This window comes from Schistocerca americana, chromosome 6 (assembly GCF_021461395.2).
Source record: "Schistocerca americana isolate TAMUIC-IGC-003095 chromosome 6, iqSchAmer2.1, whole genome shotgun sequence".
Taxonomy (NCBI): Eukaryota; Metazoa; Arthropoda; class Insecta; order Orthoptera; family Acrididae; genus Schistocerca; species Schistocerca americana.
Genome location: NC_060124.1, coordinates 608,074,852 through 608,102,445, shown reverse-complemented (window position 1 = coordinate 608,102,445; position 27,594 = coordinate 608,074,852). Strand labels below are relative to the sequence as shown.

The 27,594-nt window shown below is 45.9% G+C and overlaps 1 protein-coding gene across 4 annotated transcripts in view; it reads left to right on the top strand.

Moving 5' to 3' along the window:
- The window catches only part of LOC124619557 (phenoloxidase-activating factor 2), a 239,019-nt gene that overhangs the window by 18,812 nt on the left and 192,613 nt on the right, over positions 1-27,594 (top strand). For 3 of the 4 annotated variants that reach the window (XM_047146037.1, XM_047146039.1, XM_047146035.1), the window contains exon 1: positions 16,802-16,899. The exons of the other annotated variant lie outside the window; for it this stretch is intronic. The gene's annotated coding sequence lies outside the window, so the exon portion shown is untranslated. Of the gene's footprint in view, positions 1-16,801; positions 16,900-27,594 lie in introns of those variants that run through there. 4 annotated transcript variants of the gene reach the window in all.

Below are 27,594 nucleotides of genomic sequence, written 5' to 3'. Positions count from 1 at the left end.
TCCGATATCGCTTCGGCCAGAAAAATATCCTGCAAGAATGGGTCCAATAAAGACTGAAGAGAATCGTTCAATGTGACAGAATTGTAACCATTCCGCAAATTGCTGCAGTTTCAGTGCTGGGCCTTCAACAAGTATCAGCGTGCGAATCAGTCAACGAAACATCATCGATATGGACTTTCAGAGCCGAAGGCCCACTCGTGTACCCTTGATGACTGCATGACACAAAGCAGTACGCCTCGCATGGGGCCGTCAACACCGTCATTGGACTGTTGATGACTGGAGACATGTTGCCTGGTCGGACGAATCTCTTTTCAAATTATATCGAGCGGATGGATGTGTACGGATGTGGAGGCAACCTCATGAATCCAAGTTTGGGACTTCTCAAGCTGGTGGAGGCTCGTAATGGTGTGGCGCGTATGCAGTTGGAGTGATATGGGATCCCTGATACGTCTAGCTACGACTCTGACAGGTGACACGTACGTAAGCATCCTGCCGGATCACCTGCATCCATTCATGTCCATTGTACGTTCCGACGGAATTGGGCAATTCTAACAGGGTAATGCGACACCACATACGTCCAGAATTGCTACAGACTGGCTCCAGGAGCACTATTCTGAGTTTAAACACTTCCGCTGGTCACCAAACTCACGAACATTATTGAGCGTATCTTGGATGCATTGCAACATGCTGTTCTGAAGATATCTCCGCCCTGTCGTACTCTTGCGTATTGATGGACAGCCCTGCAGGATTCGTGGTGTCAGTTCCCTCTAGTACTACTTTGGACATTAGTCGCGTCCATGGCACGTCGAGTTGTGGCGCTTCTGCGTGCTCGCGGGGGCCCTACGCGACATTAGGAAGGTGTACCAGCCTCTTTGCCTCTTCAGTGTAGTTTCAGAGATGTACGTCTCGGCTTCAAAATGGTTCAAATGGCTCTGAGCACTATGGGACTTAACATCTGAGGTCATCAGTCGCCTAGAACTTAGAACTACTTAAACCTAACTAACCTAAGGACATCACACACATCCAAGCCCGAGGCAGGATTCGAACCTGCGACCGTAGCGATCGCGCGGTTCCAGACTGAAGCGCCTAGAACCGCTCGGCCACAGAGGCTGGCAGATCTCGGCTTCATTCTTTTAAGTGTATCAACAGTAATGTCCAGTACCCGTGTCATAATACTAAGAGGTGAAGTCAGCGGCATTTCACTCTTCAAAATTAGATTAATAATTTCAGAGACTAAATATTTAGAACTTGAGACTCATCTAGTCTTAACACGCGGGAGTTAGTGATATCGTAGTCAAATAAGGAAATACGCCACGTCACGTATAGATGAAATAGTGTTGCACCGCTCAGAAATCGGTATAAAAGGATCACATAGAAACTGCAGCTCTCGTTCTGTGTTTGTGATTTACATTTGTCGAGTGATGGTTGGTTCGTGAGGATTTTGTCGCTATTCATCTAGGTCAAAGCAGAATTAGGATATCTTGAATGGTTCCGGAAATATTTGATGTGAACCGCTTAGCTCAATCACCTGTAAATAGCAAGAGTATTAATACTCGACCGTAAGAGATGCAATTCTTTTTCCTGTGTTTACGAAGTATCTTGGATTGGAAAGTCCATTTTGCCAGCGCCCGGTGATCCAGCTCTCCCTCGTATCTTTAATTATCCTGGCTGTTGCAGTTCTTTGTTATTCCACAATTTCAGAAAGCTCCTTCGACTTTTAGTGTTATGTCAGTAATTCATCCGGTAGTCTTCGGTTTTCTGGTTATTCAGTTTATGCTCTTTCACGTTCTAGAAACTGCTCACATCAGAGGTTAAGCTTTGGACTTACGGTTCCAGCCAAACTTTCCACTTTGGTTTCCTAATCGATTCTCTGACACGCTTTGACTAAAGTACCCACAGTTCTTTTGCTACTGTGACTGCCGTAATGTAGGCGGGCGGATTCATTTCGTAGCTTGTTGTTATTGGACAACTGAGAGAGCAGCCCTTCGTCAGTGGCGGCGCAATTTTTCTGCGGAAAGTGTTCTAAGTTGGTAGCAGCTTCCTTCCTGTCAGTGTGCCAGGCATTTAGTCAGTGACTTCATCTTCTCCTCCTCCTCCTCCTCCTCCTCCTCCTCCCCGTTTTATTCCTAAGTCTTAGTCAGGTTAAAATTCTTCAGTGACTCCAAATATTGCTATTGCCAAAGCAAGTTATTTCACTTCTGTTGCATTGCAGTCAATACTTTGCTCTCTGGGTAAACTGTCTCTGATGAGGTATTTCTATACGGTATTAATCATAAGAATAAACCAGACGTAATCATTAGACCATGTAATCTTCCACGTTTTCTTGAATCTCATTGGAGCGGGAGCCTAGCTGTGTCCAGTACAGTCAAGTGCCCCGTCCGGGGGCCGAACCGCGCAACAACCCTGGGTTCGGTGTGGGGCGGCGGTGGGGAGAGTGGACTGCTGCAGCCGGTTGTGGAGTTGTGCACCAGTGCGGGCTACGGCGGGGACGAAGCCTCTCCGTCGTTTCTAGGTCCCCAGTTCCATACAGTACATTACAATACAATGCAGTCAAGCACTGAGCGATAGTGTGGGACAACATCTTTAACGGCACATTTAACTTGGACACCACTGGCCAGCCAGCCGGTTCCAACTAATGTGAGCAGTTGCAGTTCAGACGTAAAAAGAGACGAGCAGAGAAACAATATAGTTTCGAATGTCTCTTGATTTTTCAGGAGTATGAATAATAATCGACAAAACTCCAGCACTACCGCACGCTTCTTTGGTGACGAGACGGAAAGAATAAAATGCTCTCGTTCTCACCTAACACATTATTCTAATTACAAACAAGAGGATGAAAATTCGTAACTTAAACACAGAGTAATTTTTCGAGCGAGCTAGGTGTGATCCAAAAGCATACTGCAGGGATTTAGCCGTATTGTGGAATACTGACGCCAGTGAAGATGTTAATTACGTCAGTCGTCTGGTAATCTCTCAGCTCCTTCCTTATACGGCTCCGAGAAATAAATTTCAGTTCTGGAACTGTCAACTGCTACGTTGATAACGAGTCGATCAACAACAGAATCCACAAAGCCACGCAGGCGGCGCATTTTCTCCTCTTCTTTTGTGACGTACCGTTGTATATCCCGACAGCTTTCGGCAATGACGTGTGAAAAAAGCTGCGCGTGTTAGTTCCAGTACGTCTGGAAGCTTGAACAATCCCTTAACTTGGCTCCAGATCAGTTCTGATGGGTTCGTATTGTAATTGTAAAAATGCAGCATTCGTATGGTGTACTTGATGCTATGTAAATGATTTATTTTTCATGTTTCTACACGCTTGTCACTCTCGTTCGTGTGAGAGTACATCTGTTGCATAAAGCAATGGACACAATCCAGATAAAGAGTATTCGGTTTTTCATTTTTATCCTAAAGAAAACAAATTGTTTACTTAATTTAAGCAATCTTTATTAACAATCTTTCATAAAATATCGATAGTTAAGAATTTATATTTGAAAAGCAAACGGGAATTCCGCATGCAATATATAATTAGTATCAAGAAGAGGTGCACTATTCATCAAAAATGATGATGGATTTTACAATTACGAGATGCAGGTGTTTCAAAGTGAACGGGAAAAAGGTGACCAAGTTGAGACTTGAACAGGCTATCCACGAATTGCAGTTGATTTTCAAGCTACTGCACTATCAATTCAGCTACACATCCATGTGGATGCGTAGCTCAGATGTGTCATATTTCAGTGTCTCCGAGAACTTCAAAGCCGAATTCTTCTGTAAATTTATGAAAAACGTTAAGAACAACCTATTTCTCGGCACTTGTTAACAATGTCCCGTGTTTCACTACGGAGTACACTCATGCTCATAAATTAAGGATAATTACAGAATGTGGTGCCACACAACGTGGCACTACACAAAACTGGCGCTAATAGCATAGGAACATGGGGAACACACACGACACAGATCTGCAAGTCCACGGTATTGGTGATAAGTTGAGGACACCGTCCCGAAACACGTGTGCTACAAAACGCCATGTACCCCGACATCAAATGGGATATGATCACCATGCACATGTACACAGGCCGCACAACGGGTTGCCATACTCTGGATCAGGTGGTCGAGCACCTGCTCGGGTATAGCCTCCCATTCTTGCACCAGTGCCCGTCGGAGCTCCTGAAGTGTCCTAGGGGTGTGAAGACGTGCAGCGATACGTCGACCGAGAGCATCCCAGACGTGCTCGATGGGGTTTAGGTCTGGAGAACAGGCAGGCCACTCCATTCGCCTGATATCCTCTGTTTCAAGGTACTCCCCGACGATGGCCGTGCACTATCATCCATCAGGAGGAAGGTGGGACCCACTGCACCTCTGAAAAGGCGGACATACTGGTGCAAAATGACGTCCCGATACACTTGACTTGTAACAGTTTCTCTGTGAAAAATATGCAGGGGTGTACCTGCACCAATCGTAATTCCACCCCACACCATCAAACCACGACCTCCATACAGGTCCCTTCCAAGGACATTAAGCGGTCGGTATCTGGTTCTTGGTTCACGCCAGATGAGAACCCGTCCGTGAACATAACCTGGGACCACTGTTCCAATGACCATGTATTGTGTTCTTGACACCAGGCTTGACGGGCTCTCCTGTGACCAGGGGTCAGTGGAATGCACCTTGCAGGTCTCCAGGCGAATAAACCACGTCTGTTTGTGCGTTTGTGAATATTCCCCATAGTTTCTTTCTCTGTAGTGCGAAATTCAATGACGGCTCGTTGCTTGTAACGTACATCACATTTTCAAAGTGTCCTGCAGCTACGCTGTCCGTCGAAGTGGCGGAAACTTGGCGTGCTCACTCGGGAGACTTCAGATAATACATACGCAACGTATCGCATTCGTAGTATTGTTTTCGGCTGAGAAAAAAAGTGCTGTGCATTACTTTCTGGACAACCCTCGTAAAACAGTAAATACAGCAAACTAGATAACTATGGTAAATTTCATATTTTGTCACTAGTCGAACAATGCTCAAGTGACTAGAATGTCTTGGTGTATCTGACCCCATCAAAGTGTTGTTTATAATTGGCGGATACGTGTTTTATCGTTGCCAGGACTGCAGCCTGTGCGCCAAGGACCACTGCTCTCTCCTTTACAAAACTGTGCCAGAATTACTCAAGTTAGATTTTTGATACTCATATTTAATCGTATTCCGGCTGTTGTCCTGCAGTGTGCTGTTGGCTGGTGCAGCAATTCGTAAGATGCGCACTTTCTATTTCTCCACTGCTGTCACGTCCGGCATGCCGTGAGCCAGTCGTCGATTAGTCCGAAGTAATCATTTTGGTTTTCTCGCCGTGACTGATTAATGGTGTTCTCGTCTCCAGGCGAGTTGTTAACGCCGTCTGGTAGACTATAAAATCAAATTCGTCAAGACACCCAAAAAAAAAAGTCATTGATCAGTCTGACTTGCTCATTGTCGGCTACATTTTCTTCTCTATAACTCCGCCACTGGCTGATGATGTTTCTCATAACTTCAAAACTATCGATTGCACCACAAAATTCTCTTCTTTTAATCCGCGTGTGCGATCTCCTCGCAACAGGTCAGAATGTGGTCGACTGTTTTATCAGCTCCTTTACAAAGTCTGCGGATCTGGTTTCTGCTGGTTTCTCAGTGCCGCCTTTGATAACATTCCTTCTGGGGGCTTGCTGCCGTGCCGGCAGACTCAGTATTTCCCTTTTTAATGGTTCCACTGGTGAGCCGCAACCAGACACACCAGATCGCAGCTACCTAATAAGTCGGCAGATGCGAAACATCGCCTTTCGGAATTACACACAGCGGATTACGACCGCGCTAAGGTTCAAACGCCTGGAACTGTGTTACTAAAGAATCTGTCGAGATTAGAGTAAGGGAACCACTGATCAGTCGTGCTAGTCAAGTGGGTACATCCTTGGCCGCATTAAGATGGCGTCCCACAACGAACTGGCCTAGTGGGCAGGCAGAGGGGCCGGCAGCGAGTGCCCCTGGGTGCGAACCGCGGCAGGAGGGCGCAGGAGGCGAGCGCCGCGCAAGCAGTCCTTCAGGGCAGCGTCGTGGCTTCCCGAGATGTTTTGTCCGTTGGACACTGAAGTCCACCCGATCATCTCGATCGAGAGTTACGCTGGAGGAGTTTGAAGGATCACAGGCTCTCTTGCTGGCGTATACTGTATGTTTCAGTTATTCTGCAAAAATTGTTCATGCAGTTAGTTTATTGCACTTTTTGTTTTCGGATTGTCCTACTAGGATCACGTAAAAACTTCAATTTCTCTTCTTTCCTTGTTGTTTTCTGTTTTACCGGTTCTCATTTATCATCTCCTCCTGTTTTCCTTTCTTCTGTCCGTGTTGTTCCCTTTTCTTATTTTTTATGCATTGATGGCCTTAAAATTCAATATTTTATTCTTGAAATGAAATGATTTCTTTCTGTTATTTCCGATTCTTTGATGTTATTTCATTCTACATCTTTCCTTACTTCTGCAATCAATGCTATTGTCCTTCCCTTGTTCGAGAATTACAAGAATATTTATTTCATGAACCTGTTCTCGTTCATTTGGTAGATATGTCCAAAAAAGCTTAATCTTCTTCTAGCCATCACTTACGACATTTTCTCTACATTTTTGTAGATGTCCTCATTACTTCACATATTCCAGCCATCTGTAGTTTGTATTGAACCTATTATTTTTCTAGCTATCCGTCTTTTAAATACCTCTGTTCTGTCCACCTTATACACACATCAAAAAAAGTTTTGCATCACCTCAGTTCCGAGAGGTCCGGAACCTGTACAGAAAATTGGAATGTAGATCAACATAAACATCATTTCCGCCCTGTTTATTGTTCATGAAAACCACACACTGCATGCTGTTCCACCATACAGCGAGACCTTCAGAGAGGTGGTGGTCCAGATTGCTGTATACGCCGGTACGTCTAATACCCAACAGTACGTCCTCTTGTATTGATGCATGCCTGTGCCGGCCGAAGTGGCCGTGCGGTTAAAGGCGCTGCAGTCTGGAACCGCAAGACCGCTACGGTCGCAGGTTCGAATCCTGCCTCGGGCATGGATGTTTGTGATGTCCTTAGGTTAGTTAGGTTTAACTAGTTCTAAGTTCTAGGGGACTAATGACCTCAGCAGTTGAGTCCCATAGTGCTCAGAGCCATTTGATGCATGCCTGTATTCGTCGTGGCATACTATCCACAAGTCCATGAAGGCACTATTGATTCAGACTGTCCCACTCCGCAATGGCGATTCGGCGTAGATGCCTCAGAGTGGTTGGTGCGTCACGTCGCCCATAAACAGCCCTTTTCAATCTACACGAGGCATGTTACATAGGGTTCACGTCTGGATAACATGCTGGCCACTCTAGTCCAGCGATGATATCCTGAAGGAAGTCATTCACAAGATGTGCACGATGGGGGCGCGAATTGTTGTCCATGAAGACGAATGCCTCGCCAAGATGCTGCCGATTTGGTTGGAGGATGGCGTTCACGTATCGTACAGCCGTTACGGCGCCTCCGTAACCACCAGTGGCGTACGTCGGCCCCACGTAATGCCACCCCAAAACAGCAGGGAACCTCCACCTTGCTGCAGTCACTGGACAGTGTGTCTAAGGTGTTCGGCCTGACCGGGTTGCCTCCACACACGTCTCCGACGATTGTCTGGTTGAAGGCATATGCGACACCCCTCGGTGAAGAGAACGTGGTGCCAGTCCTGAGCGGTTCATTCGGCATGTTGTTGGGCCCATCGGTACCGCGCTGCATGGTGTCGTGGTTGCAAAGATGGACCTCGCCATGGACGTTGGGAGTGAAGTTGCACATCATGCAGCCTATTGCGCACAGTTTGAGTCATAAACCGACGTCCTGTGGGTGCACGAAAAGCATTATTCAACATGATGGTCTTGTCAGGGTTCCTCCGAACCGTAACCCGTAGGTAGCGCCCATCCACTGCAGTAACCGCTCGACAGCTGCGGTCGCAGGTTCGAATCCTGCCTCGGGCATGGATGTGTGTGATGTCCTTAGATTAGTTAGGTTTAAGTAGTTCTAAGTTCTAGGGGACTGATCACCTTAGAAGTTAAGTCCCATAGTGCTCAGAGCAATTTGAACCACTGCAGCAGTAGGCCATGGGCGGCCTGAGCGAGCCATGTCATCGACAGTTCCTGTCTCTCTGTAACTCCTCCACGTCCGAACAACATCGCTTTGGTTCACTCACACATCTGGAAACTTCTCTTGTTGAGAGCCCTTCCTGGCACAAAGCAACAGTGCGGACGCAATTGAACCGCGGTATTGACCGTCTAGGCATGGTAGAACTACAGACAAGAGCCGTATACCTCCTTCCTGGTGGAATGACTGGAACTGATCGGCTGTCGGGCCCCCTCCGTCTAATAGGCGCTGATCGTGCATGGTTGTTTACATCTTTGGGCGGGTTTAGTGACATCTGAACAGTCAAAGGGACTGTGCCTGTGATACAGTATCCACAGTCAACGTCTATCTTCCCGAGTTCTGGGAATCGGGGTGATGCAAAACTTTTCTTGATGTGTGTAGTTCACTATTAGACATTCTCATCTATGAAAACATTCTGGTCGTACCACTGTGGTACAGTGTTTGTTTTGTTTTTATAAATACACATTTCTTGTCAAACCATACCCTCTCTCCATTTTGTTAACTCCTATACCTATTGCAAATGTTTCTAGTGTATTCTGTTGTATAAGATCTTTTAATTTACTTACTCGCACTATTTTACCTATTTGTGTTTCTATGAACTGTAGTTCATTTTTTATGTTTGTCATGAATTTTGTTTTTTCAGCTGAAATTCTGAGACCGATTCTATTTGCTATTTCTTCCAGAATAATTACTTGAATAACTGCATCTGTCAGATCTTCTGAAAGTATTGCAAAATTGCAAAAACCATACAGTTTAATTCCGTTTGTTTCCCTTCCTATAGTTATTGGTTCAATTTTGTGATTCTTAGGCTCCAAATTCCAGATCCTTACTATTTTTTCTAGAACCAGCCCCTTGTCTAACACCAGTTTTTATTTCAAATGGCTGAGATATTTCGCCCATAAGTTTAACTTTGGATATCGTGTTTGTTACAGTTACATGAATTATGTTTGCTAATTTTGCTTGAACACAAAATTGTCTAATGATTTTATTTATTATCTCTCTGTCCACAGAACCAAATCATTTTTTGGAATTCAATAAATTATACTGTTACTGGTTTGCTGGTTAACATTCTGTGGCGAATTATTGATTTTAGGTTAAAAATCTATTCTGTGCAGGATCTTCCCATTCGAAAAACCTCCCTGATTTCTCCCAACTGTTTAGGTAAAGTTTTTACCATTCTGTCGATGAGAATTCTTGCTAATATTTTACATGCCCTGGCATAAGTGACACTCCTCTGTGATTGTCGACCTTTTGCCTCCTTTTTTACGTAGAGTGTGAATTAATTCTACTTTCCACTCTTCTGGAATCTTTTCAATCTTCCAAATGTTCTCAAACAGTAGTTGCAGATCGTTTATAATCTTCGGTTCTGGCCATTTCAAAAATTTTGCTGTAATGTAGTCTTCACCACTTGCTTTGTGCTTTTTTTTTGTGGCTTCATGAATTTCTTGGTCTATTGGCGAGAAATCTTTCTCCAGATTTTGTAGTATTGCTGGAAATTCCAGTTTAACTGTTGGAACTTGACAGTTTACGAACCTGTCAAAAACTTTTGCTAGCATTTCGCAATTTTTGTTGTTTAATCCTGTTTTGCCAATTTCATCTTTGAAACAAATTGGTGCTTGATAGTATTTAAGTACATGTTTAAAAGTTTGGTAAAAATCCCTGGTATTATTTTTGCTAAAATTATCTTATATTTCAAGACGCCGAGTTTTTTTCAAAGTTCTTCTGATTTTGGGGATTATTTTTGACGTTTTTTTCTTTGTTGTTTTGAGTTTTGTAAATTTTCTTTTTTTAACATCACCTGTTTCTCCATTTTTGACCTCTCTGTTCTCAAGTTCTTCATGCGCATCGTCCCACAATCCCTCCTTTTTATTCTTGGCCACTCCTAAAGTTTTCTCTGCTGCTGTAGTAATTTATACCTGGAGTTCATGACAATCACCTTGATTTGGTGTTTCAGTTTCTTCTCAAATTTTTTCTGTATTTTCAGTAGTAATATTAGCTGTAGTGGAGGTGTATCTGATTACTTTATTAGTGATATTTTTTGTTTTATGTGGGAGAACTCGTATTTTAATCTTAGATAATGAACTAAATCAAATTCCCCATTTCCGAGTGCTTCGACATTCATAATTTCCATTATATACGTTTTAGATATGGCTATGTGATCCAGTTGAAACTCTCCTTCTTTTGGATTTGGAGATATCAAAGTTTTATCTTTATTTGGTAGTTTGCGAAAATGTGTGGACTTACAGACACAGGGCGAGTTCCACCTGGGCAGACTTGATCCCGAGCCCCCCCCCCCCCCCCCCCCACAGCACCTGCAGGTGGCCCTCTTGTTGTAGATTACGCCGCCGACTTGGGATGCAGTGTGCTAGCCGTGGACTTTTCTTTTTTTCCGTTAGACTATATTAGATTGTAGCAACTGGCGACACTGAAAGTCGACAGGTCATCGACGTAACCGCAAGGCGTTTCTCTGCTGCAATCAGATAATGCGTTTTGCACAATATACGATTCCACTTTAATAATAGCAACGAAAAATAGTTCTAAATGAGCTTCTTTGGTGCTCACTAATGGGACTCGTGACTGAGGAAGCGATTTTCATTTTCTCCGTGACGCCGTTTTTTCGTCTCTCTCTCTTCCCATCTGAGTATCTTCTCCCTGTGCCACTAATAGCGTTAGCATAGAAACAGAAGACACCGATCTTAAGTGACTCTTGCCGTGTCTGCGATGAAAACTGAAATGTCAGATGTGATGCCGAGGTCATCCAATGTCACTTCCGTCCTTGACGAAACGCCGGCGGGCTTCGTTGCGAATTTGCTGCAGCAGAACTACAGTTGGGTGTTCGACACCGTAATGCCAGTTATTTCATTAAGCAATGGTTACTGCTGCCAAACGAAATAATTTCGCTTTTCTGGGTGCAGGAGGGTCTAAGCCCAGGAAAAAGAAAAAGTAGGACTGTACGAATGTGTAACAGGTAATAGCGACACTTTGCTTGGTCGAGAGTGAACAGTCTTATTTTCAAAACTTGGACCAGTAATTTTTCGTTCGCATGTGGGGTTAACGTGCACAAACGTGCCTGAAGGCAGAAGCTTTCGAGGGACGGTCAAAGTTTCAAGAATCATCTCGAAAAAATAAAATTACGCACTTAGTTTTTGTCTGCAAATACACGAGTGTATTGGCGGCACAAACTGGAACGGCGGTGCAATAGGACGTTGGCAAGGCGCTAGGCGACCACGGCGCGCTGCGCTGGCTCAGCAGCGGCCGGGAAACTGGACTTCCCCGGCGGGCGCCTGCGCCACGGAGAACCCACTCTCCACGGCTGCGGCCTAGCTGCGCTACTGTTACTTAGACATCGATAAACTATCGATTATCGATAGTGTCTGCATCCATAGCGCCTGCACTGTCGGTAGTCTGGTTTAACTGTCGATAGTCATTTCGTTTACAATGTAATTCTTTTTTAATTGGCTCTCGAAAAATTGTCGGATCCTGTTGCCTCCATGGCGTGTGGAGTGTGGAGGGAAAGTAATTGCATGGTGGTATGTAGTCAAAATCAAATATGGTGGGGCCTTAGCCAGGCTATGCTGTTTATTAATGAATGCTGATGACAACCCACGGTCGTGCGTATCTCTTACCGATTAGATGCTTATGGTAAAAATTGCCCATGTAAATAACATGGAACATGAATGCGCATTATACCGATTGCCATCTCCAAATTTGTGAGCATAGGTATAGAAAGGAATAAATAAGGCTGTTTTAATATAACGCAGTTAGCAGAGGGAAAAAAAAGATTTTTTTGAGGATTTGTTAACCTTTTCTGATTGTACTCCATAATGCATTTTAAAATAAATATGATTATTATCATTATTAATGAAACACATCCGCTATTGTCAGCTTCTGTGTCTGAGTCCACATTGTACTTACAAGTGTTTTCAATTGTACGCGTTAATGTCTAAGCCGATTTGGAAACACGAAACATCGATGCAACCCTAACGCCCCTGCGTCACTCCAGCTTTCGTAGAAGCACAAGTATCTTTCACACGTTGGCTCCCTGTGTTGTGTTACATTAGCGGAACTTGTTCCTTCACGGACGCATCAGTTCCCGCAAAATTGAATATAGTAAAAGCACAACCTGTCTAGTGTCAAATTTTTTATTTGTATGGTGGCTGGACATAATCATTAAATGTATATCTGTATTTACTTGCTATCTGCTTTCACAGTACTACAATGCATGTTCGTAAGTCATTCGGGCGAAATGTGAATGTTTCAATGGATGGGAAACAAAACTAACCTTCTCTTGCGAAGAGTTGACGGTGAATGTCCGGGAATGTAATTGTAAAATCACCTAAATCTGTCGACAGTTCTTAAGCTTTTGCCCATCAATATTGATACCCCTTGTCTGAAATTCTGAAGCGCGCGAATTAGCTCACCATTATTTTTATTTTTCATTTTTTCGAGTTTACAGCATTCTGAGATGTGATTAATAATTTTTCGAGGGTCACGAGGAAGAATGCCGCCCCCAAAGTTTCAAGCTGTTCGGGTATCGTACCAGTTGACTTCAATCTTCCAGCAACGGTTTCTGCATCACTCATTTCGTTGTTTAAACGCCACACAACCACAGCATTATTCTTCGTCATGAAACTATAGTCCACAACTGCTGAATCGCTGTCGTTGGCAGCAGTGATACAAAGAGCATAGTCGCCACGAAGTGTTCTGAATCGTGCCGAAATGAAACTATCGGTACTTTTCACGCGCCACCGAAAGTTAGCCGAGGAAATCCTGCGCTTCCTAGGTTGGTTTGTTTCTGAGAGAAGTAAATAGTTTTTTGTTATTATTTTGAAAATGAATCGTAAAAATCAATCATCTGTGTGGAAATTTTTCGAAAAGTGGGGGATGATAGTTTGTGAAGTGTACCATCTGCAGTAAAGAATATAGATGTTCAGGGAATACTACTAATTTAAGAGATCACTTAAAAAGAAACCATGGTAAGAAACTAGAGAACCATGGATTTTAGCAATAAAACTGTAGGGTGAGGGAAGGATCAACTAGTGAGCTAGATCAAGTGCAAGAGGTGAAACCAAAAGATCGAGAAGCTCTCTAAAAATTATGTTAACATTAGTCATTTGTACGATGCCAGTTCAAAAGTAAAGAAAGAACTTGATTCTCTTTATGCACAAATGATGGCTATCGATATGCTGCCGTACAGAACATCCGAACATCAAAGTTTGAAAAAAAATTGTTCATGCTTTGCACAACAGATAAGAGTAGCCAGAGAAAACCACACTTAAATGTTCGATGATCTCAAAACTATATGAGGAGATAGAAAATAAATTAGAAAAGGCCCTTAAAAATGCAATTTTTTGAGTTTTACAACGGACATGTGGACAAGCCGTGCAAATGAAGGCATACTGGCATTGACTTGGCACTTTATGGTGGCTGAAAAATTAGTTTCATCCATATTAAAGGTGACAAAAATTGCTGGTCAACACAATGCAGAATCTGTGACACATGTAAGTAACATTTAAAAAAAAATGTTTCCTCCTTTAACTTGTCAATGCCATGCTGAGTTTCGGTTCATTCTTGTGATCGGTACATGTTGGTACAAGTCAAATCGGCATGCATAGCTTGTAAAGTTTTTCTTGGCAGCTTCACCTCCCACTTTTATTTATTTTCTTATTCATTCCTACAAATAACTTGATGTCTATGCAATGCGCTTTCTCAAACCATTGTTACTGCCGCGCGCCATTTATAGCGGACCGCCCTAGGTTTACGGAGCTGGGTACAAGCATTTATTTCTATTTTAAGCTAATGTATCGCAACTACAGTGAAGTCGATGAAATGCTGTCTGTCAGGACCTGTCAAGTGCGAACCTTGAGCGGCCCGGGTATATTATAGGAATACATCGGTATGATGCACTGCTGTCTCTCCCCGCACCTTCACAACACTATTGTACTTTTTATACCGCCTCGTGCGCTTTCCTCGGCGAGAGGCGAAACTCTCAGGAAAACTTCTACAAGCTACACCTTTATGTCGACTGTATTAAGATCACAAGTGCTGCCGACTTCAGCTATGTAGCAACTGTAGCACTACAGTAGAGTGATGGCCCTAATATTTTGTATTCAGTGTCAACTCAACTGAGAAACACCGCTGGTCTCTTCAGTGGGCTGTCACTACACCTTCTTACTCCTGTGTGCAGTTTGTACCATACCTGCTGCAGCTCATCAGCAAGCATGCACACCTGAAGTAGCAACATTGTATGGCAGACTAGTAAACATTATCCTTGTCGCATACCTGTTCCTCGTGTTATCTTCTTCTTCTTCGTCGTCGTCGTCGTCGTCGTTGTCGTCTTCCTCTTCCTTCTAAGATGCTCAATTTCAACTTCGCATCGATAAGTAATATATTGGAATGTTTTTTTTGAGAATTATTTGTTTGTATATGAAAGCAGCAAACAAAAAAGAACTGGAACTGATACAAGAGGTGCCGACTCGATGCAACACCACATACTACGTGCTGAAAAAGAATTTTGGAAGTACGAAGTGAGCTTGGATTGCGATCAAAGTTCAAAAGCACCGCTTCCCTCACAGCAGAAAATTACTTAGCTATATGAGAGATAATAGGTCTTCTTGAACGTTTTTAAGTAGCAACAACAATAATCTCAGGGGTGTCATACGTCACTGCTTCCTTAATTATACCCCTTAAATGAGATATTTCTACAAAGCTGTCAGACTTGGAAAGCACCTTAACAGGTAATGAAACACAAAGTGTTATGGATTCCTTGATTAAATCAGTCAATGAAATACTGAAACTATTTGGCACGCGCACTGTTAATATGCTTGCGACATTATTAGATCCTAGGTTTAAAAAACTTGGTTTCAGGATATTTCAAGAGGCAGACAACACTGCACATTTACTTCAGAAAGAGTATGCTGCGATCACTGCATCAACACCAAGATAATACCTGAAACAGAAGTATCCACGAGCTGTGATAATACGGCTACTGATACGTCTACCAGTTTGAAATCGGATGATCTATTTTTTTTTTTTTTTCCAAAGAGCAACAGCGTAACGTTGACCATTCAGTGATTGCATAGCTGCCTCTGAGCACTATGGGACTTAACTTCTGTGATCATCAGTCCCCTAAAACTTAGAACTACTTAATCCTAACTAACCTAAGGACATCACACACATCCATGCCCGAGGCAGGATTCGAACCTGCGACCGTAGCAGTCGCGCGGTTCCGGACTGAGCGCCTTAACCGCGAGACCACAGCGGCCGGCGATTGCATAGCTCACCTACTTCAGTATTTTGAGAAACATGTAGTAGAGCGAGCATGCTTGTCTATTAGAATATTGGGTAATACCTAACAGTATATTGCGTGTAATGGCCACTAAATATTTGTGCTGTCCAGCGACTTCAGTTCCTGCAGAGAGGGTTTTCTTCAAGGCAGGAGAAATAATTACTGAAAAACGCAACAGACTAAAGGTGAAAAGTGTAAATGCCTTACTTTTTATAAAACAAAATTTATATATCTTGTAATTATGTATTTTAAATAGCAGAGTAAAGAGCATGAATGTAAATACCTTAATTTTATGAAACAAAGTTGTTGTCTTATATCAGTAAAAAATCCTTAGAAAGCTATTTTTTCATTTGAACTACAGGCACAAAACAACACATAGTTAATCTGCATGTCGACAATCTTAAAAAGTACTATCGATAACGACGTACGTCTTAGCTATCAATGTTTAAGTAACACAAGGCTGCACGTAGTTGGGGGATATGACCCACTAGCAGAACGGGAGCGGTTTCTGAACTCGCACTGTCGAAAGAATATCGATATTTCTTTCAAGAAAGTATCGATTTATGATGGCGATCGTCCTCATTTATGTATCGATATCGAAAAATCAATATCGACTAAAGATTTTGTATTATACTGTTTTGCTCTTTCGAAATTGTAGTAGAACGCCACTAGTGTGCTATTTCTTCACATCGGCATTCTCCAAAACCGTTACTGAACCTGATGAACAGAAATCTAAATGACAAGACTGGCCTGTGCGGTGGACTGAGACATGTGAGCGGAAATGATGACGTAATCGGCGCTTGACGCTACCAACAGAAACCGCAACGTTTAGCTTCAGCACGCAATTTTGTCACTGCAGCTGCTAAGTCACTGGCGTTTGCAGAAATGAAAAAACAGGTGGGTCGACATGAAGTGTTCCAGACAAGTCCGATATGTGACAAACCTGAACGACGGACCCGTCAGACACCTATTGTGCCTCTTACCTGCAGTGCTGGTATCGCCAAGCGTGAACGTGCATCGTATTTCTTTCAGTTCTTGTTCTACAGGGGATAGGCAGGCTGCTAGCTTTTTGATGTACAGAATATCTAATAATAAACCAATACTTAAATATGCAGCACTAATACTGCCAGTGTATCTAACTGCCTCGTTCACTACACGGATGGCCTCAGCAGGCTCACCGAGTAACCGCACGGTAGCCATTGGGAAATGTTTTGTATACTTCGTTTTGCCTTCGCTTATGCGTCGCTTGTTTGTTTGTTTCCTCATTTTAAAACCAGTAGAAAGACCAATCCTGGTGCATCACAGGGTTTGAAGTCTACTGACAGTGTTTGACGTGTGCTTTTGCAGAAGCTGCCAGCCCTGCGAGACGGAGGAGCAACTTGTAACCTTGACCGGTCTTGACGCTCCGGCGGTTAAACTTATTTGCACTGGCAACCAGCTGCCACGTAAGTGCCCTCACTGTAGTAGTAGTAGTAGTAGTAGTAGTAATAATAGTACGAGTTCTTGTTGATGTTGTTCCAGTTTTTAGTTGGGAGGCTGGTTTGCTTGCCCCAATTCGAGTCACTACGCCACCGTAACTTACCCGATCTCCCAATCTAACCTTTACCATTCTGCTCTATGTATGCAAATCGCCAATGTAGAGTCGACTAAATGTACTTCTAGCAGGCGACCAGTGGTGGGGCAAAGTGAGAATGAGGACAGTTCGTTAGCACGGGTTGCATCCATTCAGAGGCAAACTTGACTTATGACCGTAACTTATTGTTCTACTAAGTCGTTTATGACCTGCTGAGGCTTCATATATGATAACCTGGAAATAATCCGCCCTTCTGAGAAAACACCCACCCCTTCCACTTCCTCCCCCTCCTCCTCCTCCTTTTCCCCTCCTCCACCCCTCTTGAACTCCCCACACAAATACAAGCACACATTTGATATCAAATCAACAGAGTAATTAATTAAATCTATAAATTAGTTACCCCTCCCCCTCCTGAGAGATCCCTCAGCCTTTCCCTCCCACCTGTACATTCCACCCTGCACTCCCCACCTGGAAATAGGCGGGAAAAAAATCTGTGCTGGAGAGGAACGATCTCAGAATACAGAATTGAAGTCAGTGTCAATTACATAAATGAGGATATACTGTTTATTTATGAAATTCAATTTGCAGGAGTTGACACTCTTTAATTCGCGGCAAAGGCTCGCATCCAGCGACTACATGTCCTAATTAACGTAATTACACTTCTGCAGGTTGGAGGTGTTGTCTTGATGGAAAATTTTCGCGTGTGCACTCACGTTGACGTGCAGGCACCGACCGAGCCCATGCTGAATGCCACCGCCCAATCCTCGCCCCCTCCTTCCCCACCCATCCCACAAGACATTAGCGGCAAAGACACTCACTCTGCGCTGCAGTAGAAGGATCTCACAACACGCAATTCAAATCAATGTCAACAATGTAACGATGATATATTTTATTGAATCAGTTTGAGGGAGACACGGTTCTCCCACTTCGGTAGAGCTCGCATCTGCAACCTCCACACCACCTCCCATGACGTAATAACTGTAAGCACCGAGAAATGGAATGAAGTGTGGTAAAGTAGCCAAGTTTGGGATCTCCCGCGCTTGTCTGTCGCCGGGGCACCGCCAGGTAGGTCGAAACCGCTCAAACTCCCAATTACGGATTACTGTACTAAACTTTCATCTTGTATCCGCGGACAACGCATCGGATGGCGCAGTCTGCTGCTCGGGAAATCCCAGACTCGTTTCCTCTCTCTCTCTACCTTACATCACGGTTGCGTGTGTATGTGCCTGTGTCTGTGTGTACACACAAATGTCTCGGAGCATGCCGACAGAGGTTTTCATCTCTCCTGAGAATACTGTGTTTATATTGGCTAATGCTTGGGGCAAAGGGAGAGATGACAAAATTTTGATAAAAAATAGAGAGAACTACTCCATTTCGCTAGCCTATCAAATTAATCGATTAATAATTTACAGGATTCAAATAGATAGCGTAGAACACTCATCTCCACCTTACGAAAACCGTTCACCGTAATAAAACATGTTTTCAATGTCTTTGAGTATCACATGCAAACTTTATGCAAATCAAGCACTTAAATTTCCGCCACAAATATACTGAAGCAGCAAAGAAACTGGTGTAGCCATGCGTTTTGAAATACAGAGAAACGTAAACGGACAGAATACGGCGCTGCGGTCGGCAAGGCCTATGTATGTAATACAACAAGTGTCTGGCACAGTTGTTAGATCAGTTAGTGCTACTGCAATCGCAGCTTATCGAGATTTAAGTGTGTTTGAACGTGGTGTTACAGTCGGCGCACGAGCGATGGGACACAGCATCTCGGAGGTAGCGATGAAGTGGGGATTTTGCCGTACGCCCATTTTCCGAGTGTACCGTGAATATCAGGAATCCGGTAAAACATCAAATCTCCGAGATCGCTGCGACCGGAAGAAGAGCCTGCAAGAACGGGATTAACGACGACTGAAGAGAATCGTCCAGCGTGACAGAAGTGCAATCCTTTCACAAATTGCTGCAGATGTCAATGCTGGGCCCTTAATAAGTGTCGGCGTGCGAACCATGCAACGAAACAGCATCGATACGGTCGTTCGGAGGCGAAGGCCCACTCGTGTACCCTTGATGACTGCACGACACAAAGCTTTACGCCTCGCTTGGACCCGTCAGCGCCGACATTGGACTGTCGATGACTGGAAACACGTTGCCCGGTCGAACGAGTCTCGGTTCAAATTGTATCGAGCGGATCGACGTGTGGGAGTGTGGAGACGTCATGAATCCATGGTCCCTGAATGTCGGCAGGTGACTGTTGAAGCTGGTGGAGGCTCTGTAATGGTGTGGGGCGTGTGCAGTGGCAGTGATTCGGAACCTCTGATACGTCTAGATACGACTCTGTCAGGTGACACGTACATAAACACCCTGTCTGATTGCCCGCATCCATTGATGTCCATTGTGCATTCCGACAGACTTGGGCAGTTCCAGTAAGACAATGAGACACCCCACACGTCCAGAACTGCTACAGAGTGACTCCAAGGACAGTCTTCTGAGTTTAAACACTTCCGCTGGCCACCAGACTCCCCAGAGATGAACATTACTGAGCATATCTGCGATGCCCTGCAGCGTGCCGTTCAGAAGAGATCTCCACGCACTTGTACTCTTACGGATTTGCGGACAGCCCAGCAGGACCTGCCGTGCGGCAGTACATTAGTCGAGTCCGTGCCACCCCGTGCTGCTGCACTTCCGAGTGCTCGCTGGGGCTCTACACTATAGCAGGCAGGTGTACCAGTTTCTTTGGCTCTTCAGTGTAGATCGTAGCGCTAAATGTACCCGAGGTCTCGTATGCACCGATGTTTGAGAACACACACCCATTCTCTCTTCCAACACAGCGTTTCCTCTAAACATATCTGGTGGAAAAAATCCTACCGATTACACAAACTGTGGATCGCGCCGCGCGCCACCCGCCGTCCGCCCCGGAGCCGCGCCTGCCGCGCCTGCCACGCCGGCAGCTGCACGCCCCACGCCCCTCCCCCGGCAGCCACAGTGCTCGGAGACGGACTGTCACCCAGCTGGCTGCCAACCCATCAGTTTACAGCATAAACACCTGTCGTACGGAATCTTCTCACCCAGCACACGCGTCAGCTTCTGTCACTCCGCCAGCCCCTGCTGCTGCAGGCGAGACCAGGCAGGTTGGGGACTTCTTTGTATCCAACAGCACATCACGGGCCGAGCATGTCCGCCACTTCCGATCGCCCAAGTCTCGTGACCACTGGTGCCGCCGGCTGCTGTCCACTGCGAGACAAACAGCTGTGTCTTGGATCTACACAGTACTTCTAATCAGCTTAATATCTGTTGTGTCTTGAGTCACAGGACTACCGTATTAAACACGTAGTTGGCTCACGATTGAGTGCCAAGACCCACCTCTGTCGCAGGATGCCTCCTCACATCAAACTCCCTTAAAATAACCAAATACCTTGCCATACGTGAAATCTCTTAAGGTAACAGCGCAGATAAGTTGTAAATATCAGACTTATACTATGTATCACTTTATAAATTTGGTGATACATCTGATTTTATTACGATGGTCATCCCTCCCTGTGTAAGTGGAGGATTGAAATTTCCTTAAAAGATTTCTCCACAACGAAAAAACGCTCCAAGTCCCGAATCATATCCCTGATATCCATCGCTTCCTCCGCCAGACGTCACATGCATGATATCAAACTCATAGGCTAATTCATCATATTGATCGTGAGTCACTTTGAATCACGAATGATTTTTGTTTTCTGCAGTCGGATTACAGTCACCAAGTGGCTCAAAAAGGTATCTCTGGACAGAAGATTGATGTTCTTTTCGAGTAATGCTGTTGGTAACCGACATTTGGACCACAGAAACATTCTACCGCTGGCAACGTAAATTTCACGCAAGGACCGCAAACACAAGATAACAGAAATTTGCATTCATGAGGAGGCATATAGGCAGTCTTTTTCCCTCACTCTATTTGTGAATGGAATAGGAAAGGAAACAACTATTAGTGGTACAGGTCACCCTCCGCCATACTCCGTACAATGGCTTGCAAAGTAAACATATAGATTTAAATGTGGTTGTAGTCTACCTACTTAGTCTACTCGCAGGAGAATGTTGTCTCTTACCTTGGACACCAAAGGAAAAATCGATTCTCTGTAACACAAACACTACATAGTTTTCCACAGGTGTATGACACCTGCTGTTTACAAAGTTCAGCCCGATTACTGTTCGGAAATTGTGATATGTTCGCAACAGTCCTACAAAATGATCGTCGGAAACAGAAAATGCATACGAAGAAACGGCGATATCTTCCGAGGAAATGAACACAATGATCTGTAGCCAGAGGAGATGTAACAGTCTTATTGCAGTTTACCACCACCCTCGGTACCCTTCCACTTGCACACAGAAGTCGTGGTCTGATGTTAGGTTGTATCGCTCATGTGCAGGATAATATGTCAAATTCTTGTCTGGTTTCCAGCCGGATCAAACTGTCATCCGAACACAATATTTTAACGTTCCACCTGGCCGCCATCATCAGGTGAGAAAAGCTCCGCTGCTCCCGCCGATAACTGATTCCACTCGCAATTGACTGCACCTTTATATGCATCGGAAGTACAACAGCGCATGCCCTAGATGCAGTCCACACGGGCTCAGTCATTCCTGCTGCCCCCTGGCGCAAAAAGAGTTGCAGAGCCTCCGGTGGTGAATACTGTTGAAAACGATACATCGTTACAAATTATTATTCATAGCCGGCCGATTCTGTTTCTTCATGTCTGATAAAACAGGATTCCACGTTTTACTTAGCGGGCATCCATTATGATATCTGCTAGTCTGATTTCGACAAATTATTTTAAAACACAGTCCCAGTACCGAGAAGCATTTGCAACTACTTGCGTCTCATTGTGTAGCATGCTGTGTCCCTCTCAAAGGCAATACTCAGCCTTCGCAGATTTATCTGGTTGTAATAATCGCGTACGGCGATAACGTTCAATACACCTGTCGTTGAAGGTACGAATAGTTTGGCCAACGTAAATTTTCCCGCACTCGCATGGTATTTTGTGAACTACCAATTGCCATCCACCTTTTCAACGTTGGAGTATGTCGCTACATGAGTGCTTACAAAGAGGGCTGTTGCTCGATGTTGGACGTGACAAAGATTGAGGCCTACTTTACCCTTCAGGACGGTGAGGGACTCCTAGCTGACTTAAAAATAACATGCCATGACTCACAAAGGAACCTTCTGAGGCCAACACGTGTCTGGTCATTGGCGGTGGGATGGGTAAAGTCTGGTCCACGTGCGGGATTCGCGATGCAACATAAAAGTCAGCGTGCCAGGTCCGTTGCAGCATGTCCAGGGTTTGGAGTCGAAGCTCAACGAGTTCCGCCCAGATCCGGTGTAATTAGCTCCTACTGTTAAGAGCTACAGTCCGCCGCATGTCGGCCGTAAAACCAGCGCCCAGACATCTCATGACTTCGTAGACCGGCAGGGGAGCGACACGTTCATCGGGCAGCCCACGTCCCACAGGCAGCATGCGAGATCTGTGAAAGTTAATGACGCTGCCTGCAGCAGCGCAGTACTATTCCAGCCACTCCAGGTCTGCTTGAACGAGGACCATGTCGTCCGCATAGGGCCCGAAAAAGAAAGTGTGGCCGGTGAGGCGTTGGCAGGGGCTGCAAAGTAACGGTTCCATGGCGAGAGAGCCAAGCGTCGCGGAAAGAGCGCATCCTTGCGCGTCCATTGCAGAGGATCCTTGATGTTTCATCACTGCTACCAGATAGGAGTGGTCAGCCCTATCAAAAGCCCGGCTGAAATGAAGCGAGTCTTAAGACCCCCGTCCTGCACCACGTACACGCAAGCACGATCGTGTCAGTCTAGATGTTCCGATTGCCTCCAAAAGTCGCCTGATCATGGGAGACCACGAAGTAGGAGTCTCTTGTAGGCGTGCTCCCAAAATGTGGGTCAGAGTTCAGGAGCGAGGGGGTCGGGGGTGGTAGTCACTCACGCTGGTTCCACCATGGAGCAGGGAGGAGCAACCCTTTGAGGAAGAAACCAGGAAGTTGTACCATAGGGGTGGCCGCGCGGTTCTAGGCGCTACAGTCTGGAACCGCGCGACCGCTACGGTCGGAGGTTCGAATCCTGCCTCGGCCATGGATGTGTGTGATGTCCTTAGGTTAGTCAGGTTTAAGTTGTTCTAAGTTCTAGGGACTGATGACCACAGAAGTTTTAAGTCCCATACTGCTCATAGCCATTTGAACCAACACCAGGTCACAGCTTATGTCTATCCAAGCCGGGCATCATTGGCTGGTGGTAGGTCCCGTAGAGCTTTAACAGGACACTGTCGGGTACTGCTCACTTGAGGCATGCCAGCTAGTATATTTGCAATGACCTCCTCCTCTGTTACGTCCTCAAATAATTCCATTTGCACGTCCTGCAGTAGAATACCATATGTAAGGCGGGCGATGATCGTAGTCCACAGACATTTGACTGTAGTGAGCGTGGAGAGCATGTGTGATCTCATGTTGTGTAGTGACACAGCGACCATCAGCCGAAGTTTAAGTGCGGATCTGCGACCACCGCCGACAGTGGCTTTGGTTGATGATGTGATGCATGGATGGCCCTTCATGGTCCGTGTCATCCGTGGTGCACGCACGAACAATTTTTCCTCCCAGATGCTGCCTGGTTAGTGCCACCAACTGCACTTTTATATGGTTCATTGCTTGCTGATGGGTAGGTGAGTGCAGCATTGCGGAACAATCACGCAAAATGCGGTAATAAGAATGTAGCGAATAGCTCCTGGAGGCGGCCACCTCCCTGCTAAGAACAGTCAGCGCCTTCCTAAGAGCCGACTTGACGCATAGCAGCCACCAAGAGAGTGTGGTTGAGTAACCCCTCACCGACTGATGCAGGATTCAGGCCACTGTAGGAGTGACACGTTTAGTTTCCAGGGGCATCGCCCTTGCCGTACCATCTGGCAGTGCAAGGTGACAGTGCATATATAGGTTGCATGCTCGGAAAGGCCAGTATGCAATATTTCAGCAGCCCATGTACCCCGAAAAATGCAGCAGGAGGACAGACTGGTATAGTGTATGAAACCCTGCCTATCGCCATGTAGATACTGTCACGTGCCCATGGCTCAAAGATTGAATATGATGGTGGAAAGCGTTGCACATGGGGCTAGTGTGGCAATTGGCCCTTCAGTGACCGGGTGGCGTTAAAATCTCCACCGAAAATTAAGGTGTCCGGACAAGCGATAGAAAGGGGTGTGGCCAGTTCTGCAAAGAAAGTGGACTGTCATGGCGCTGGCACAGTCAGGAGGTAGCGTAGATGTTTACGATTCTGACATCGTGGAGAGTGAATGCCATGTCTCTCGCGTCAGGGAGGAAAAAGACATCTTCGGCAACTACACCTTTGCGGAAGGGGATTGCCACATCTCTGCCTGTGCCAGGCGTGTGGGAGGCGTGAGTGGTTTATCCGAAATGGCCGATGAAATCGACGACATAGACCTTCTGGAGGAGGGCTGCGTCCACATCTGCCCCATTGAGCGTAACTTGAAACATGGTCAGTTTATGGCGCGCGTGGGTGTTACTGATGTTGAGGGTAGCCAGTCAGTATTGTTGGATCTCCAGGTCAGTTGGGAAAGTGACGTCCGCTCCAGAGGGCGCTGTCCGGCTGGACCAGCCACAGCATCTGTCGCATTATCAGCCACTGTCGTTGCTGTGTCCGACACGTCCTTCCGTGGCAACAGGCGGTTGCACGATGTGATGCTCTGCCGCATCCGCCCAGGAGCTCGGCATTACAGAGGTCGTGTCCCTCGATAAATCATCTGCTGTGCAGGGAGGAGTTGGCACCACAGGAGGGACCCCTCCGTGTCGCACAAAGTAGGGATTGGCACCACTGCCTCATTACAACGTGAATGGTTCGTGAGGCTAGGTCTAACAGCTGAATGTCTGAGGACTTGGCGTCACCGGTTATTTGGTCATCCCCATTCATTGAAGGTAATCATCCGGGGGCATACAGTGTCACTTGCGATGATTTTTGCTTACGGACATGCTGTTCAGAGTCGGAATTGTAGCGACTGTCCGTCTCTTCCTTGCCAGATGGAAGGCAGGTAGTCGTTACACCACCAGGTGGCATTTCTATCTCCTTGTCACGGGCATCGGTGCTACGTAGGCGAGTGTCTCCTCTCGACAATTTTGCAAGTGTCAGACCAGTCTCTGCGACGGCAGTCGTCGTCGGTGGCGGGTGGCACGTGTCGTGTTGAAGATGGTGCTGTGACCGCGGTATAGGTAACAGGAAGGACTGCGGACGGCGCAGTGGGGGCGGCATCGGAGACAGTCTTGGTAGACACGTCCTTCCTGGCCGCAGCCAGCACAGCTACCTGTCACTCGTGAGGACACTGTATCCTCCTATAACCAGGTATGACGGCACATGCTTCACCAATTCAATTTTCGGTTAATGGACGCCGTCGAGAACAGAATAAGTGTCAAAGGTTTTCTCCATTTTTCGGACTGGTGACTGAGTACATCGCCATACGGCTTAAAAGCCTACGTGACGCTCGGTGGGATCTCGAACGGGAGCTGGAAGACCCCAATCGTGCGCAGGCCGAGACCGGCGTGGGCAATCACGACAGCAGCTTCGCGTCTGTCGAAGTGCTTAAACTTAGCTACCGAGCGCTCTAGGACGCCTTGCCGCGGTTCAAGTCCTCCCTCCGGCTTGTGTGTGTGTGTGTGTGTGTGTGTGTGTGTGTGTGTGTGTCGTCCTTGGCGTAAGTTAGTTTAAGTTAGACTACGTAGTGTGTAAGCCTAGGGACCGATGACCTCAGCAGTTTGGTCCCATAGGGGCTTACCACAAATTTCCAAAAAAAACTTGGCCTCGCGGGTGGCGGCTCACATTTTCCGTACATAGTTGTTCGGTGCCCATCTTTACACCTCCAGTGAATAATAATTACATCCTGTGGATCCAGGTGAAGATAAGTCCGTGTGAAGTTATCAGTTTCTAAAGATGGGGTCTTGCATATCCTGCGTGGAATGCGCTCTCGGTCGTTGCCAGGCGGTAGGTACGTGCCACGGCTCGCTCGCATGAGGGACGCAGTACACGAAACCGCGGCGAGAAGGAAACCAGGAAACCGCGAGCGCTCCGCAACAGGTGGGGACGCAAGCGGATGTCCCCGGCTGACGTCTGCGCGAGCCGAAGTGCTATTCGGATCACACGCATCGTGTATCACCATCATTCGTTATGTTAGGATCTCCAGAAGGTCTTTACAGCCAATGCCTCAATAACTGACATTTAATAATAAGAAATTGTACCAAGGGTGACATGTTGTTGTTGTGGTCTTCAGTCCTGAGACTGGTTTGATGCAGCTCCCCATGCTACTCTATCCTGTGCAAGCTTCTTCATCTCCCAGTACCTACTGCAACGTACATCCTTCTGAATCTGCTTGGTGTATTCATCTCTTGGTCTCCCTCTACGATTTTTACCCTCCACGCTGCCCTCCAGTACTATATTGGTGATCCCTTGATGCCTCAGAACATGTCCTACCAACCGATCCCTTCTTCTAGTCAAGTTGTGCCTCAAACTTCTCTTCTCCTCGATCCTATTCAACACCTGCTCATTAGTTATGTGATGTACCCATCTATTTGTGACAAATCTTCAGCGCGGCAGAAACGTTAGTAGTATGGACCTACACGCGGGCGAAACGCGGCGCTTTTCGATTGGCCTCACATCTCTGGCTATTACTGTCGCTCGGTTAGAGCTCCGACAGAGTGGTGAGGATATTACAAGATCCCGTATTTCCGATCTTGCCTGTGCTGACGTAGTGTGTGAGAATCTTAGGACAATTAGTGCGGCACGGATGACGCCACATCACACACACACACTCACACACACACACACACACACACACACACACACACACACACACACGGAGAGAGAGAGAGAGAGAGAGAGAGAGAGCTGTATCTCTTCCGTGAGTGGATCATAGCGCGGCTCAACTCATTTTCAGTACTCGACACTGGTTTCTTGTAACCGCGGAGAGAACGCTACGAAACATGTTTTCATCCGTTTTGTTTGCATACCAGCAAGCTTTTGAAGAGAGACGGCGAAATCTAAGTGCGATTTCCAGCTCGCATTCAAAGGGAAGTGGCATAATTATGATGTGGAACTTAGAGCGAGCTGTAGCCATTAGCACACGGTTATCGACCGCCACTGGTGGGGGAGAGACGGACTCCGTTGTGCAGCCGAGCAGCTAGCTGGGAGGTGGTGTTCAGTGAACGAAACTGACGTGCCGAGGTTTTCATGTATTCCCGTCCAGGGGTCGGGTCGCGAAATTTTTCTTCAAAGTAGGCCCGTGGTTAGAGTGATACAGGATCTTTAATTGTTGACTTCAAACTTGTGAGAAGTGTAACACCGTGCCACGGATCAAAGTAAGGCTGTCTTCTACATTTACATGGATACTCCGCACATAACATTTAAGTCCCTGGTAGAGGGTTCATCGAACCACCTTCAGAATAATTCTCTGTTATTCCAATCTTGTACAGCGCGCGGGAAAAACGAACACATATATCTTTCCGTGCGAACCCTTATTTTCCTTATTTTTTATGG